The sequence below is a fragment of the Trachypithecus francoisi genome, unplaced genomic scaffold (genome assembly GCF_009764315.1).
Source record: "Trachypithecus francoisi isolate TF-2019V2 unplaced genomic scaffold, Tfra_2.0 Lachesis_group17, whole genome shotgun sequence".
Classification (NCBI taxonomy): Eukaryota; Metazoa; Chordata; class Mammalia; order Primates; family Cercopithecidae; genus Trachypithecus; species Trachypithecus francoisi.
The window spans coordinates 44,442,463-44,458,420 of NW_022681462.1; the positions used below are offsets into that span (position 1 = coordinate 44,442,463).

Genomic DNA, 15,958 nt, shown 5'->3' on the forward strand with positions numbered 1-15,958 from the left:
TGTCTCCCAGGCTGGGGTGTAGTAGCGTGATCTTGGCCTCCCAGGTTCACGCCATTCTCCTGCCTCAGCCTCCTGACTAGCTGGGACTACAGGCGCCCACCACCACACCCGGCTAATTTTGCTTTTGTATTTTTAGTAGAGATAGGGTTTCACTATGTTAGCCAGGATGGTCTCGGACCTCGTGATCTGCCTGCCTCTGCCTCCCAAAGTGCTGGGATCACAGGCGTGAGCCACCACGCCTGGCCTATTTATTATCATTAAAAGATGTAATCATGACACTCTGGACACTCAAAAAAAAAAAAAAACCACTACCCTTCACACGCACACACACGTGCTTCACGCACACACACACTTTTCTGAGTGGGTGGCATAATTAAAAAATGTTCGGGGGAATATTAAAGTAAGTTTTTAGAATGTTCACGTAAAAGGCACATTGTGCTTTTGAAGAGAGTCTTAGATCATTAAAAAAAATTTAAATGTTAAGCTGAACTTTATATGATTTAATTAGAATTAATGAATTGTTCCTTATTCCAGATGTGCTGTTGTTAAGTATGTTTTGTCATGCTACACGGTTTGTGGAATTATTTCCAAACATTTGGGGTCTGTGGCTCTCTGGAAGGTCTTCTGATTAGGAACCTCAGCTCTCTGGGTAGAATCAAGCCAATGGCTGCTGCCTGCTGTCACTTAGTGAGCACCGAGTGTGGCGCAAGGGAGAGTGTGGATTCCAGCACTGGGAAGCTCTCCTGTGGACACGCCTCCAGCACTTTTTCTTTCTGGAATTGGAGTGCTATTTGCTGCTCCATTTGCTCAGAGAAAGCTAGTTATTTAAACAGCAGTCCCTTTGTTGTTAAAAGACTATCCTGATTTCACTCACTGGTGACTGTGGTTTGGTTGGGTTTTTGGATTTTGTTGGGGTTTTTTTCCCCCAAAGTACCTGATTTCCTCTTAGAGTAGGGATTTTTATTTCTCATATTTTGGGTTTCCTCTTCAGTCTAGGGAAGGATGAACAGCTCCATGACCTGATCCCTTTTCATCACAGTTCCCTGTTAGTGGGACTGCTTTTGAGCCGTGGCACCATGTGGCAGAGACTGAGATTTGAAGTGGAGTCCAGATGACCTGGCAGGGGCTTCCGGCTGTAGCACAGCTCACCGGTGGGACCTCAGAAAAGTCCTAGATCTCTCAGAGTCTCAGTTTCCCCAGGAGTAAATAAAAAACATGCCCCATCTATATAAGCCTGGATGTTTTTAATTATAAGAACATTTCAGGGGATGGGAGCGATCTGAAAGACTATCTTCTGTGCTGCCCAGTGGGGTAGGCACAGCCACATGTGTCTGTTTAAATTTAAATTAAGTAGAATTCATTAACATGAGAAACTCAGTGCTTCAGGGACACTGGCCACAGTTCAGGCTCGGCAGCCACAGCGGCCATAGTCCTGGACAGTGCCAGGCTCAGCTGCCTCAGCTGATGGTTGAGGAAAATGGTCCAAGAAGTGAGTCCGGGATTGGCCCGTGCTCCAGCCAGAGCTGACCCTACTGGCTCCTCGGTCCATGGTCATTGGCTTCTGAGTGTGTGGGTGTCTCTCCAGCTAGCTCACACTTTCCTCCCTCTGCCTCATCTTCCCAAGAGAAGGAAGAGTCTACAGATGGAAGGGCCCCTCTTTGCAGGTTGCAGGCCCCAGGCCAGGCAGTCCTGTGATGCCCACAGCCTGGGAATTGCCCAGAATTGGCCGCAACATTCTGCAGAGCTCCCAGGTTCATTCTTCTGTTGAGAGGGCTGCTGGCTTTTGCAGATCATGGAGTTTTATAAAATGGAGTCTCTAAAACCCCTCTTGTAATTGTCTTCTATCTTGACTATATTGCTGTCCACACGTGACTGTGCAGGTGCTATCATCCTGTAATTTTACAAGATGAAACCATTGGGGTACACTGGGTAATGGGGGACATGGGATCTCTCTGTATTATCTATATTATCTCTGTATTATCATGAACAAGTGCACGTGAATCCACTTTCAAATAGAAAGCTTAATTTCTTTTAAATGTCCTTGTGCAATTTTTACAATTCGAATCTTCCTAAATTTTAGAACGTCAGCTTTGGGCATCCCAGAAACAGATTTTGAAGTTCCCTTGAAAGCAAACTGAATTCTTTTCTCATCGTTGCTATGAACAATTTAACAGTGTGTGGTGTGTGTGATGATTTTTGCTTATGTAGCCCTTTTACATTGGCCACAAAATTTCAGATAAGAATACATCATGTAAAACTTCAGATGTATTTTCCCAAAACTGGAATATGTCTTTGTTGTACGACTCGTGCACACACTCAAGCGGTTGAAGTTAGGGGTGTACAGCGGTTTGTGGCCTCTGCAGGGCTGGACAGGGGACTTACAAGTGACAATGAGTGAACTTCACTGACACAGAGCCACTGGACTTTATTCAGTTCAATTGATCGCTGGCACAGATGTTCCTGACAAGGGTAAGACAAGTGCACAGTCAGCCTCCCTCCCTGTCCTTGGCATCTCTGTAGCTGTCTCTCCTTATCTTAGAACAACACTGGGATTGTCTGCAGATCTCTTGTTTGTAGATCTTTGATAAAACCATTGAAGAGTGAGGATCTTTGGATTTGTGCTTTTAATTCAGCGTCACTCTGTTGAATCTCTTGGACAGAATGGTACTGCGGTTGATCTTGAAAAGAGTGTGTGTGCGATGGTGTCATGCCAGGAAGAGGTAGCCTTTGCACAGAAGGCCCTTGGATTGCGTTCCTTTTGCATCAGTTACTGGTTGTTTGAGCTTTAACAATTATCCCAAACTCTTTAATCCTCCATTTCATTATCTGTAAGACAGGGACAACACAACCTATCTATTTCATAAGATTTTCCTGCAAATGAACGTTGGTTCACATGTGTGAAAGGATGTGAAAGTGTCTGAGCATCTCAATGCAATCTGCAATGCACTATCTGCCATCAGGGAACCCTAAGGAAAGCCTGAGGGGCTGCCTAGACAGGGAGTTCACAGTCTCACTTGGACATCTTTGTGGATTTCCTTCTGTGATTTACACAAGGAAAAAAGTCCATCCAGGATTTTATCCAAACTGTTAGATTCTGGGAGAGGTGTCAGGAGAAACAGCTCATGACTTAACTTATGGCCGCGCTTTCCCTCTTTGATTTCCCTGAACACAACTAGAGTTTTTCTTACAAATATTAACTTGGAAAAATGAGAGTTGGCCCAGCCATGCTTGCTTGGACTCACTGCTTCCATTCGTTTCCAGCACAGGGGCCATTAGTGTGAAGCCAGGGTCTCTGTCCCTGGGCTTAGGCCATGAGAGAGCAACAGCAGGTTAAAAGACCCAACACGGGCCTGATCACTTCTTACCTCTTCCAGGAAGCCTCCCCCAGGCTTTTCTGCGCCCACCCAAGGCTGAGTTGAGCCCAAGGCCCCTTGCATGAGAATGAATGCATTCTGACCACAGAGTTTCAGAAAAGAAAACATAACTATAACACCATCTGCCAATGCGTGCTTATTTAATGTAAGTGTCTGTTTTTGCAGAACGTCCATAATCAAAAGAGTAGTTCGACCTTTGGCACATAAATCTGATGTAGGCAGCGGGAACCAGGAGCTCTACCTCCCTCTGAAGAGGGCCTGGCTGTGAGCAGGGCAGGACAGCCAAGGAGGGTGGCTGGCCCCAGAGAAGCTGTGCTCCAATGCTGGCTCCTCCCTGCCTGCCTCCACTGGTGGGTGCACCGGATGCCCCTGAGTGAGCGAGGGGAGGACAGCCTAGACTAGTATGTCCTGAGGACAGAGGTCCCCAGGCTGCAGTGTGTCTCCCTCTCTTAATTATTTAGGGAGGGAAAGGGCTGGCAACTGTTCCCTTTCTTGAATCTGTTTCTTTATTCTTTCATTAAAAATTGTGGTCATTCTTCTTTTTCTCTCTGGGCCTCCAAAACCCAGTCAGGGTCAGGCCCAAAGGTTCTGCAGCGGGAGCCACTCTGCAGGGCCTGCTCTAGTGCTGGTCGGGAGGTGGCCGAGCATTTCTGCATCCATGTGTGCTCACACGCCATTCATGTATATGCCTGACCTCTGATCCAACAATTCGACCACTGGGACTCTATTCTAAGGAAATAATTAGAAGTCTGTCCACTGTGTCTTTTGTGTACGTTGTGGCATTCATTATAATAGCGAAAAACATTGAAATAAAGTTGAATGTCCAGCCTTGGGGGATACTCTTGGTACATCCACATGGTGGAATACTATACAGCCATGTTCCTGAAGAGTATTTCAAATGAAGAGGCTCATTAAATCATTAAGCAAACAGGATACAAGACTCAATATACAATATGACTCCTAATGATGTATCTATATATCTATACATAATAAAACAAAATATATCAAAATCTCAGTGACGTTTCCATATGGTAGGACCAGCAGTGATTTTTAGTTTCCTTCTTTATACTTTGACATATTTGAAAACTTTTTACAATTAGTATATACTGTTTTTATAATCAGGAAAATATGAAAAAAATGGAAAAACCTATCAGTGACTGAGCCAGTGTGGTGGAAGTTGTCGTCCACTCTTCTGCGGGCTGACGGAGCAGCAGAGACAGGTGTGCACCCTGCCCTGGCTCCTCATGCCCCCATCTTCCAAACGTTCCAGATTATACTCATTCTTTGCCTGCTCTGAAAAATTCTGGTATCCTGTATTTTGGGGGAGCACCACAGGTGAACCCATAGAGGCATTCATCAGCAAGAGCGTCTTGAGAACATAGACCACCCCCAACTAAACATTCTGAGGCAGTGATCACTTTTTTTGTTCAGACAATCTCTTAGGAAAGTGTCAAACCAGATCCTAAAACCACAGAGTTGAAACCTTGGGGGATCCTCAGGTTGGGGCTGCTGTGGACAAATAGAGAAACTGCAACCCCGGGGACAACTGGTGGTTGCCAGGACACCCAGGCCAGACTGAACCAGGGCTGGAATCCCCACCCCGCTCCTCTTAGCACCCTGTCCTATCAGTGGACCCAGCCACAGGGTGTGCAGGGTGGATAGGCCAGCACCCAGCCTCCCTCTTGGGAGGGCACTGCTTTCTCAGAGCCACCGTGGCCGCGTTAGTGCATCATGACATTGACTGAGTGGCTGCAGACTAGCATGTTTTAAATGGAAAGGGACCATGTAGTATAGCACCGCGTAACATGGTCTAGGATGGAGAATGTCATGTAGGGCAGGTGTTGGTTTTGCTTGGATATGTGTGTGCTCGTATGTATGTGTAAGTGTGTTTAGAGAAGGCTTGAGTTTCTTGAGAGACCTGTGGAAAAGTTGGTGTCTCGGAAGACACGTCTTTCTCATTTTCAGCCAGCACTCCTCATCAAGCTCCTGAATCCCCTGCAGACATCTGGCTCTCAGAAGGCAGATGTACCCTGGGGAAAGGCAAAATCCCCACTGCCCACTGCCCCAGCAGCCATTCACCGGGTATCCAGAGCTGAGTCCCAGGGCACACGCCACATCTGGCACTGGCCTGGCTGGAGCTCCTAAGGGGAGCCCCAAGGCCCCAGCTCCCCTCAGTCCCATGACTGCTGTGAGAACTAGGTCCCTTGGAAACCTGACAACCTGAGTCATCTTGGCACAGCTTTTAAGCATCACAGAGAAACAAAGCATTGAAAGATGCAATATTCTGTTCGTGAAAGACCCAGGAGGACATGCACTGGGTTGGATCAGGGAGAGCCCCAAGTCACAGCACAGCATCTCCTGCATTACAGACACTGGGGAGCTCTGATTTCTCTGCTACGTGTCTTGCTCTTTGGGAAAACACATCTCCAACACCAGATCATCTCTCCATCCACAAGGCTATGAGAGTTCCCAGATCCCAGACCACACGGCTCCATAGGCCATCATCTGCCCCTCTGCACATACTTGGCCTTCAATGGCCCCATCAGCTTTACTGAAGCCTTGGCTTCTCTCGGGCCACCTGCCACCAGCATGCCGCACGTACACTGCATTAATCACGATTCTAACTGTGCCAGAGTCAGGAATTCATTGGAAGCCACAGAGAGCTGGTGTTGACACACATATTTTTCTGGCTCTAGCCCACTTTCTAAGCATGATTTTGGGAGCACAGTGTCCCGTTCTTCATGGGTGCCAAGTCCAATGGCCTCAGCCACTGGCCATGGAGGCCACTTCATGAGGACTTGCAGGGAAGTGGCATTCTACGATGTGGATGTGGCTCTCAGGTTCTCTCATGAATTGTATTGTCACCTGCCCCAAACTTGGTGCCATTTCCCAGCCAGCCATGAGCCTGGAAAGCCCACTATCTCTGGCTGACACTTCCAAGTGGCCGTAAGGTCACAACATTCGACAAAATCAGAAGCCTTGCTCTTGAGCTTTAGGTCTCCTGGGCCAGATATCTTGGGGTGTTCCAACAGAAGTCACCTGCAGAGGCCTGAGAGCTGGACGGGGGCCTCTTAACCACAGAGACTGACTCCTGGCTCTGCCATTGCTAATGGGGTGGCCGTGGGGTGCCCTCCCACTGTCCTTCTGCCCTCTATGCTGTGCGTCCTGGGTCCAGTGTCTTGCCGTGCCCCCAGTTCTGCCCCCTGCCTGAACAAACCCACCCTGTGAGCCTTCCGCCTTAGCCCATGGAAGGCACTGGCCTGGGTTTTTTTTTTTTTTTTTTCCTGCTAAAGGAATGACTATTTCATGGTTATTAATGAAAGTGATAGCAATTCCCTGTGTATTTATCTTAGATTATGTGGTCGTTACGAGCTGAAGTACCTCAAGCAGCCAGTCTGCGGTTGATTTGAAAACAGGCGAGTCTCAACAGTGAGCTTAAGGAAAGGTGTCAGGTATAAATCTTGTCTTCAAACAGCCAGGGTGCATTCCAGACTTCAGAGACACTTCTTTGTATAAAGGCCCTTTTTTTCTCTCCCGCCTTTCTTTTTCTTGGGCCTGGAGGAGGATGAAAGTGCAGGGGTGTGTGCGTTCGTTTAGTCTGATAATGAGGGTGAGGCTCACGGGCATGGTAATTTGGCAGCTTTGGCACTTCCTGTAACAGTTTTGATTTTTTTTAATCCGAAGGGCTGCTTAAAGACAAGCATTTTTTGTGAAACGGCTGGTAGTTCATTTTGTGCAGGAACTGTGCAATTAATCTTGTTTATATTAAAGAGACAGGTTGCTTTTGTCAGCTTTCCTGCGCTATAATTAATGAAGATCAAAAACGTTACAAAAACATAATATTTAGCTTAATGCAGATGAGGCTAGGCAACAGCTGCATCAATTAGAGGAGCAAAAGGGGAAAGAAATACCCTTTGCTTCGGAATAACTCGGATGCATTAAAAAACACGGATTGTGAGGCTCCTCACCTCCGCTCGCCTCCCCGGGCAGGCCCGGTGAGGGATGGGGTTTGGGCATCAAATAGTTTGTAAGGCCACACCAATTATGTTGTAAATGCAGTTGGAGGCACCTACACTTAACCCACGTTTATCCAGGTGTGTGGCTGTGGATCAGAAGCATGGAGCCTGAGGACCTCTGCAGCAGAGGAGGGTGAAGAAATCAGATGGCAGGCAGAACCTGATAGAACTATCCAGCCCCCTGGGGGGCCTCCATGAGCCTGGGGCCACTTGATTTATAGCTCTCTATTTGAAGGACTGTCATGAGAAACCAAAACAGTGATTAGATATGCCCAAACAGATGGCATTACCTGCCCGTGACTTCCTAAACCAGTGACTAAGACCTTTGGCTTCCGCATGAGAGTTCAAACAGGGTCATCTCTGCCGATAAACAACAGGCTTTGCTCTGTCTCATGAAGTGAAGGTGAACAGCTACCTGAGAGCCCACCAGAAATTTGGTGGAGCTGCAGTGTGAGGGCTGGAACTGGCTGTCAGTGGCACCCAGGCCAGTTACCTCACTTAGATTTCAAGGAATTAAGGCCTGGGGAAAGTATAGAAATGCAAATCCCATAGTTAGAGGGCCTTGGCTGGGCGTGGTGGCTCACGCCTGTAATTCCAGCACTTTGGGAGGCCGAGGCAGGTAGATCACCTGAGGTCGGGAGTTTGACACCAGCCTAACCAACATGGAGAAACCCCGTCTCCACTGAAAATACAAAAAATTAGCCGGGCATGATGGTGGGCGCCTGTAATCCCAGCTACTCGGGAGGCTGAGGCAGGAGAATCGCTTGAACCTGGGAGGCGGAGGTTGCGGTGTGCTGAGATTGTGCCATTGCACCCCAGCCTGGGCAACAAGAACAAAACTCTGTTTCAAACAAAAAAAAGAGCCTTTGCCTTTTCTGCTGAGCTTCAAAATTTGGGATCCTAATCGTAAAAGTCCAGGACAAGGAGGGATATGCAAAATGAATCATAACCCAAATATTTTCAACAAATTCTGGTGACACAAGATGGCGGCTGAGCAGATGGAAGGAACTGCCCATAATCAAGCATCTATGAGGGAAATTTCACTGTCAGTCAACCATCTAACCAGAAAAGCACCCAAGGGAGCCTTGCGCCTTGCCAGATTTCAACGTCATGTGAAGTTTCTTGGCTACCCAGAATGCACTGGTAAACATCAGAACCTGCTGGCGTGAGAGACTCTTGGTGTAGCGCTAGCGGAGGACATGGAGGGATTTCAGTGGCATCAGGAATGCCAGTATTCTAAACCAAATGGTATTCCTACCTGAAACCAAACCAAAGTCATCTCCAAGTTTTAGAGGACACCTCTACAGGCATCATAACATTCTCATGCCCTTTAACTTCTGCTCTTCAGAACGTATAAAAAGGGCATCTCCAGCCAGGCACAAAGATGTTCATTGCAACTGTATTTATGATAGTGAAAATTGGGAACCAACCTGAAGGGCAAACATTAGGGGATGGGTTGATTTAATTATGGCTTGTTCATATGATGGGATACTTCAATCCATTAAAAAGGCTGTTGTTAAGAATAATTAAGACAATAGGGAATGAAATGGTCAAACCACAAGTAGCCCGAACAGTGTTTTAATTTAATTTAATTTATTTTTTTGAGACAAAGTCTCGATCTGTCACCCAGGCTGGAGTGCAGTGGCACGATCTCAGCTCATTGCAAGCTCTGCCTCCCTGGTTCATGCCATTCTTCTGCCTCAGCCTCCCGAATAGCTGGGACTACAGGCACCCGCCACCACGCCCGGCTATTTTTTTTTTTGTATTTTTTTTTTAGCAGAGACAGGGTTTCGCCATGTTAGCCAGGATGGTCTCAATCTCCTGACCTTGTGATCTACTTGCCCTGGCCTCCCAAAGTGCTGGGGATTACAGGCATGAGCCACCGTGCCCAACCTCTAATTTTATTTTATGTTATTTTATTTATTTATTTTTTGAGACAGAGTCTCATTCTGTCACCCAGGCTATAGTGCAGTGGTGTGATCTCGGCTCACTGAAACCTCCACCTCCTGAGTTCAAGTGATTCTCCTGCTTCAGTTTCCCAAGTAGCTGGGATTACAGGCATGCACCACAATGCCATGTTGGCCAGGCAGGTCTCGACCCCTGACCTCAGGTGATCTGCTCACCACAGCCTCCCAAAGTGCTAGCATTACAGGAGTGAGCCACTGCACCTGGCCTAATTTCATTTTTTTAAATGTATATATCTTTTAAGGTATATACATCTCTACAAATAAGGGACTGAAAGAAAATGCCAAAACCCAAAACTGATGGGTTATGGTTTTATTTCCTCTTTATATTTTTATTTTATTTTCTAATTCTTCCATAATTGGAAAATAATTATATTACCTTGCATTCATTAGCATTTACTGTTGTAAATACTTTATACACATCATCTCATTTAATTTATCTCATTAATCCTCACATTCTGACCTAGATTCTATAAATATCATAATTTTACTGATAAGACAATCAAAGCACAGAGACATTTAAATTACTTGTCCAAAGTTGCACAGCTAGTAAATTAAGCCCAGATTTGAACCCAGGAAATCAGACATCAGAGTTCTGTTCTTATAGTCACTACCCTTTAATGCTATTATTAAAATTAGTTGTGAGCACTTCCCTGGGGGAGAAGTGCCAGTCACTCACAGCCTGGTGGGAGTTCCTGTATAAGATTATCTTCCTGGCTGGGTCCAGTGGCTCACACATGTAATCCCAGCACTTTGGGAGGCTGAGGCAGGTGGATCACCTGAGGTCAGGAGTTCAAGGCCAGGCTGGCCAACATGGTGAAACCCCATCTCAATTAAAAATATATATATACAAAAATTAGCCAGCCATGGTGGTGGGCGCCTGTAATACCAGTTACTCAAGAGGCTGAGACAGGAGAATCGCTTGAACCTGGGAAGTGGAGGTTGCAGTGAGCTAAGATTGCACTACTGCACTCCAGCCTGGGCAATAGAGCAAGACTCTGTCTCAAAAAAAAAAAAAAAAAAAAAAAAAAGATTATCTTCCCAGTGACAGATGCTTGAATAAAGATTACTAAGGGAATGGGACAGAGGAAAACAGACAGAGACACAGAGACATAGAATTCAAGGACCATATATACCAGGCACAGGGCTGGGTGTGATGAGCGTTGACTAAGATGAAAAGAGCAAAGCATGTGGCTCACAATTTTGCCAAGGAGAGTGGGTGGGGAGCCTTTTCCAAGGATAGTTTCAGGACTGGTGGCCACATAATGGGATAGAGACCACCACACCTGTCCAAAGTTAGCAGGGTGAGAGAGGGCAGGTCGGTTGCAGAATGTCTGTGCAATTCCTTTAAGTAATGAGCTATTCAAATGGTAAACATATACATTAAGATGGGAAAATGGCAGCCCATGTATCTTGGGGTATAGGTCTTGATGTATAGCCATCTGCCCACACACCACCATCCGCTGCTGGTCTCTGGAACAGGATCTTCCATTCTAAAGAGAAAATGATCTAGGACACAGTGTGGAAATGCTATCTATGTTATCTAGGTTGCTATAACCGTAGGATTTTATAAGAAGGTGGTGGATAAGGTGTGTCACTTTTCTTCACTGAGAGACTATAGCAAGAGATCGTAGAGGGGATAGTCTTATACAAAGAGAGGGACGCCTTTAATTCTCTTTGTCTGACCCTAGAAGACTTATCATGCTTTTCAGGAGCAACCTAAGAAGTTTTTGTTTTTGTTTTTGTTTGTTTGTTTGTTTTTGTTTTTTGAGACAGAGTCTCGCTCTGTCGCCCGGGCTGGAGTGCAGTGGCCAGATCTCGGCTCACTGCAAGCTCCGCCTCCCGGGTTCACGCCATTCTCCTGCCTCAGCCTCCCAAGTAGCTGGGACTACAGGCGCCCGCCACCTCGCCTGGCTAGTTTTTTTTTTTTTTTGTATTTTTTAGTAGAGACGGGGTTTCACCGTGTTAGCCAGGATGGTCTCGATCTCCTGACCTCGTGATCCGCCCGTCTCGGCCTCCCAAAGTGCTGGGATTACAGGCTTGAGCCACCGCACCCGGCCAGAAGTTTTAGGATCTTGATAATCTTTAGTGTCTCACTCATAATATGTAGAAAAACATTATTTCAAAGGATATCCATATTCTTGATACTTCTTACCAGTCTGATTCAACTTCATTTGACTCTTGGGCACACAAATGGTGTTAAAGAGCAGAGGAAAGGCTCAAAGCCTCAGAACCATTTTCTCCTGCCTAACTGGCCTCTCCTCCTGCCAGTTTTCTGGTGCTTCCTTTTTGTTTCTGTCGCCACCAGCCTACCTTGGGTCCTTGTTCACATAGCTGCAAGTGTCTCATCAGTCGCATTCATCAGACAATGGAACCACCAAATTAGTCTTCCTAGAAAATCATCTGGCTGTGTCCTGGTCCACCAAAAACAACTCTAGAACTGGACAAGTATGGGAGGTAACTGCAACTGTCGTCAGGCATTGGACAACAAACAGCACTGGACCGTGATCCTTAAGAAAAGTAAAATATACCCATTCACCCCGGCTTCTTAGCCAGAAGGAATTTGTAGACTGCAGTGAGACCAAGCAGGGAGGATGTCTTAATGAAATGAAGAGGCAGAGTTCAGAGATAAAGTATCTAGAATTTGTGGAAGAGGATACCAGAGAAGAGAGTGCTGCACAGAAAAAAGTTCCAGAAATCAGCATGAAGTTTACCTGTGGGTCTTGGCCAAGACTCGGCACAAGCTAGCAGACAACAGAGAGCAGCTGTTGTGGGCTAAGGGCTGAGCAGAGAGCTCAGATGCCTCACAAGGGTAGGCAATTCTGAAGCATCAGCTTAGCCAGAATGCAGAAAGCTCAGCCACCACTTTGAGCATTCAGTAGAGACTCCAACAGCACAGATGGATTATTTGTAACACAAAAGATGAATGCTTGAGGGGATGGATACCCCACTTTTCATGATGTGGTTATTATGCATTGCATGCCTATATCAAAATATCTCACATACCCCATAAATATATACACCTACTACATAAACACAAAAATTAAAAATTAAAAAAAAAAAGACCTCAGAAAGTCTATACCTCAGGAATAAGGATAATGCCTTGGAACTAAAAGCAAAACCATAAATAGACCAACCCTAATAAAGAAAAAAGTCAAGCCTGACAGGTTCAGGAGGATCTTCCAGTAATTTGACACTTGCCCAGAGTAAAACTCAGTGCTATTTAAAGTAGATTCCACATATCATTACGATGTCTGGCATATGATAAAACATGACCACACATATGAAGAAGTAGGAAAATGTGACCCATAATCCAAAAATAATGAATTCAATAGAAACAGAGCCCATGATAATCCAGATGTTGGAATTAACTAAGACTTTAGAACAACTCATATTAATATGTTCAAGGATTTAAAGAAAAAGTTGGATTTAATCAGTGAATAGATAGAGAATCTCAGCAGAGCAAGTGAGAGTATTTTTTAAAAAGGAAATCCTAGAAGTGAAAAGTATATCTGAAATGAAAAATTCACCAGAAGGGCTTAACAGTGTATTGGAGGCTGTAGAAGAGAGAAACAGTGAATTAAAGTCAGATCAATTGAACCTTCCTAATCTGTATAACAGAGTATTTAAAAAATTTTATCATGTCCTCATTACTCAGAAATCCCCCTCTCCTATCTTGTGTACTTAAAGGAAACAAAATCCTGATATTTAAGGTATTTTGTAATTAGTCACCAAACTACCTTCTACCCAGTCTCCCAATCCCCTTCACATTAACCCATCATTTCAACCAAATCAATAAACCGGCTGCCCCAGGACCTGCACCTCCCGACCTTGGCCCTTCCACGCATGGTGCTCATACCTGAAATTCTCTCCCCTCTTTCAGGTCCTTGCGATGATACCAAATGCCACCATTTCACCAATGAAACTTTCTTCAATGTGCCTAACTAGCAATGTGATTTCTCCCTTTTGACCTTCCGTCAAACAAACAAATGAAAAAACAAAGCAGTAACAAGAGAAGAAAAAAACCATGCTTTTGCTTCTTTGTGAAAATATTCTTGGTCCTGCCTGCATGGTCCTTTGTCTAGGATCTAAGCCCTCTTATTAGACTGTAAGAGTGTCAAGGGCAAGTCTATGTCTTACTCATCATTGCACACCATTCGGTACATCAAGAGACCTTGTGAAGATCATAATGTCTGCCGAATTAATTGGAATATAACTGTGATTTGAGAAGATAGTCCATAACACAGGCATTGGTTCTGATACAGTGTTGCCAAGAGCTTTCACTGCATATCATAGATCTAAAAGAACCTCATGGACTAGCAGAAATGGAATAACCTTTAGAATGATCTAGTATAAGACCTTCATTTTACAGTTAAAGAAATTGCAGGCTTTAGTGAGGTGTCTTACCCAAGGCCCCATCCTGATCCAGTGCCCTTCCCTGTAAACCGTATCACCTTTATACCTGTGCCAATATCTATACAGGATTGCATATAGGATTTGGAACAATAAATTTAAGCACACATTTAAATTTTGACAAGAATAAGCCCCTCCCATCAAGTTGTGCTTTATATTAAATTCATTTCAATTTTCCTGGGGTTCACTACCTGCTAGTACTATAATCACATAAGACATCCTGGCCTTTCTGGTCGAATTCCCGCATGACCTTGGACACAATGCTGCCCAGCTAACAGAAATAATTGATGGTTCAGTTCTTTGTGACCATTTGCTAAGTTCAGAGTTTCTTCAGTACCTGTACAGTAGTGTGGTCGTTGGAATTACAAGGCATTGGCCTGGACAAATGCAGAAGACCGATATTAAGACCCTCCAAGACACAGCTGCTACAGGGGGAACTGAGCTCATATAACCAGGAGAAGGGGAAAGATGGCTTCAAGTTACATAGAATCCTCTCAGGATGCTGAGAAACCCCCAGGGCAGGTAGTTATCAGCCTGGTGAGCAAATGCAAGAAATAACTGGATTATGAGAGGCCTGGCTCACAAGTGGCGCCTTCAATACAGAAGCATTAGTGCTCCCAGATGCTGGACAATGGACAACAGACAAAGGCTGCAGCTGAGTCCCCCACCTGGCAATTGCCCTTGGGTGAAGAAGCCTGCCTCATGCAAGGTCACACCCCTTCCTGGGGACCTGGTTAATGTGGATGTGTGAAGGCCTGGGCCCCTTGCTCCAGTTCAGGACAGCTCTGTAGGGCCATCCTTGTGCTGAGAATGTACTGCCCCTTGTGCCAACAGTGTTGATTCCAAAGCTTTCTGATAAATATCTTGCACTTACATCTCCAACCCAAGGTCTGATTCCTGGAGAACTGGACTCATGAAGGGAGCAAGGGCAGGGATGTGGAGAAGGCTGAGGGCAGCTCCAGCAGAGCAGAGGGAACAGCACATGGCTGTGTGTTACATCCAGAATGCAGACGTGGAGCCTTGTGGTGTTCAGGATGAAGTCACACACTGTCCAACTTTCAGCCACATCATGTCAGAATATGAACGAATAAACAATCTCTTGTGCTTCCCTGGTTGATCTGGCCCTGGCTGGCTCAAGTGCTGTTAAACACCATCAGCCCTGTAAACAGAGATACAACATGCTCTACATAAAGACATCACATCTAAATTAGCTAGAGGCAGTGACATGCACCTGTAGTCCCAGCTACTCTCCAGGCTGAGGCGGGAGGATCATTCGAGCCCAAAAGTTTGAGGCTGCAGTGAGCTATGCTTGATTGAGAACCCCCTGTCAAAAAAAGAAGAGAGAAAAAGAAAGAAAGAGAGAGATAGAGAGAGAAGGAAGGAAGGAAGGAAGGAAGGAAGGAAGGAAGGAAAGAAAGAAAGAAGAAAGAAAGAAAGAAAGAAGAAAGAAAGAAAGAAAGAAAGAGAAAGAAAGAAAGAAAAAGAAAGAAAGAAAAGAGAAGAAAAGGAAGGAAGAAAAGGAAGGAAGGAAGGAAGGAAAGAAGAAAGGAAGGAAGGAAGAGAGAGGAAGGGAGGAAGGGAAAGAAAGAGAAAAAAGACATGACATCTTAGATGGCTGTCATCTGTTGTGCCTTGTAGGGCTGAATATGTCCCTTTGTGTGCTGCATTCACTCTTCAGCCAACAGGCCCCTCGTGGGGTCTTAAGTGCCCCTCCCCATGGCACCATGTCCAGGCCACACTCAATGAATAAACCGTCTGACAATTGATTTGTCCAGTTTGCTTCACCCAATCTCCACAGTTCCCCCTACTCCCAAATACATTTGTTACTTCAAAAACCTCAGGAAATGAGGGCATTGGCCTCCATGAGATCATAGAATCTTTGATTTGGAAGGGACATATTACTCGGAGGTTATTTTCCAGTCACATCTGCTTCTAAGGCACCATGAAGACCTAGCCCATGATAAATCACTGGCTACATACATCATCATCATAACTGAGTCACTCTTTCTCTTTGGAGTTTGAGAAGAAATAAGGACATGCATGTTCCATATGGCACACAGGACCGGGGTTCAGTGGCCTCTCTGATTGGGTGATTAGTTCCTGCAGCTCCAAACCAATTCTCCCACCTCAGATGATTATGTTTTATGAGCAAGAGGGAGAAATCTCATCACATTTTTAGGAAAAAAAAAAG

The 15,958-nt window shown here is 45.4% G+C and overlaps 1 protein-coding gene across 4 annotated transcripts in view; it reads left to right on the plus strand.

The window, feature by feature from the left end:
- The window catches only part of EDAR (ectodysplasin A receptor), a 93,990-nt gene that overhangs the window by 23,625 nt on the left and 54,407 nt on the right, over nt 1–15,958 (plus strand). The gene's annotated exons all lie outside the window — the stretch shown is intronic.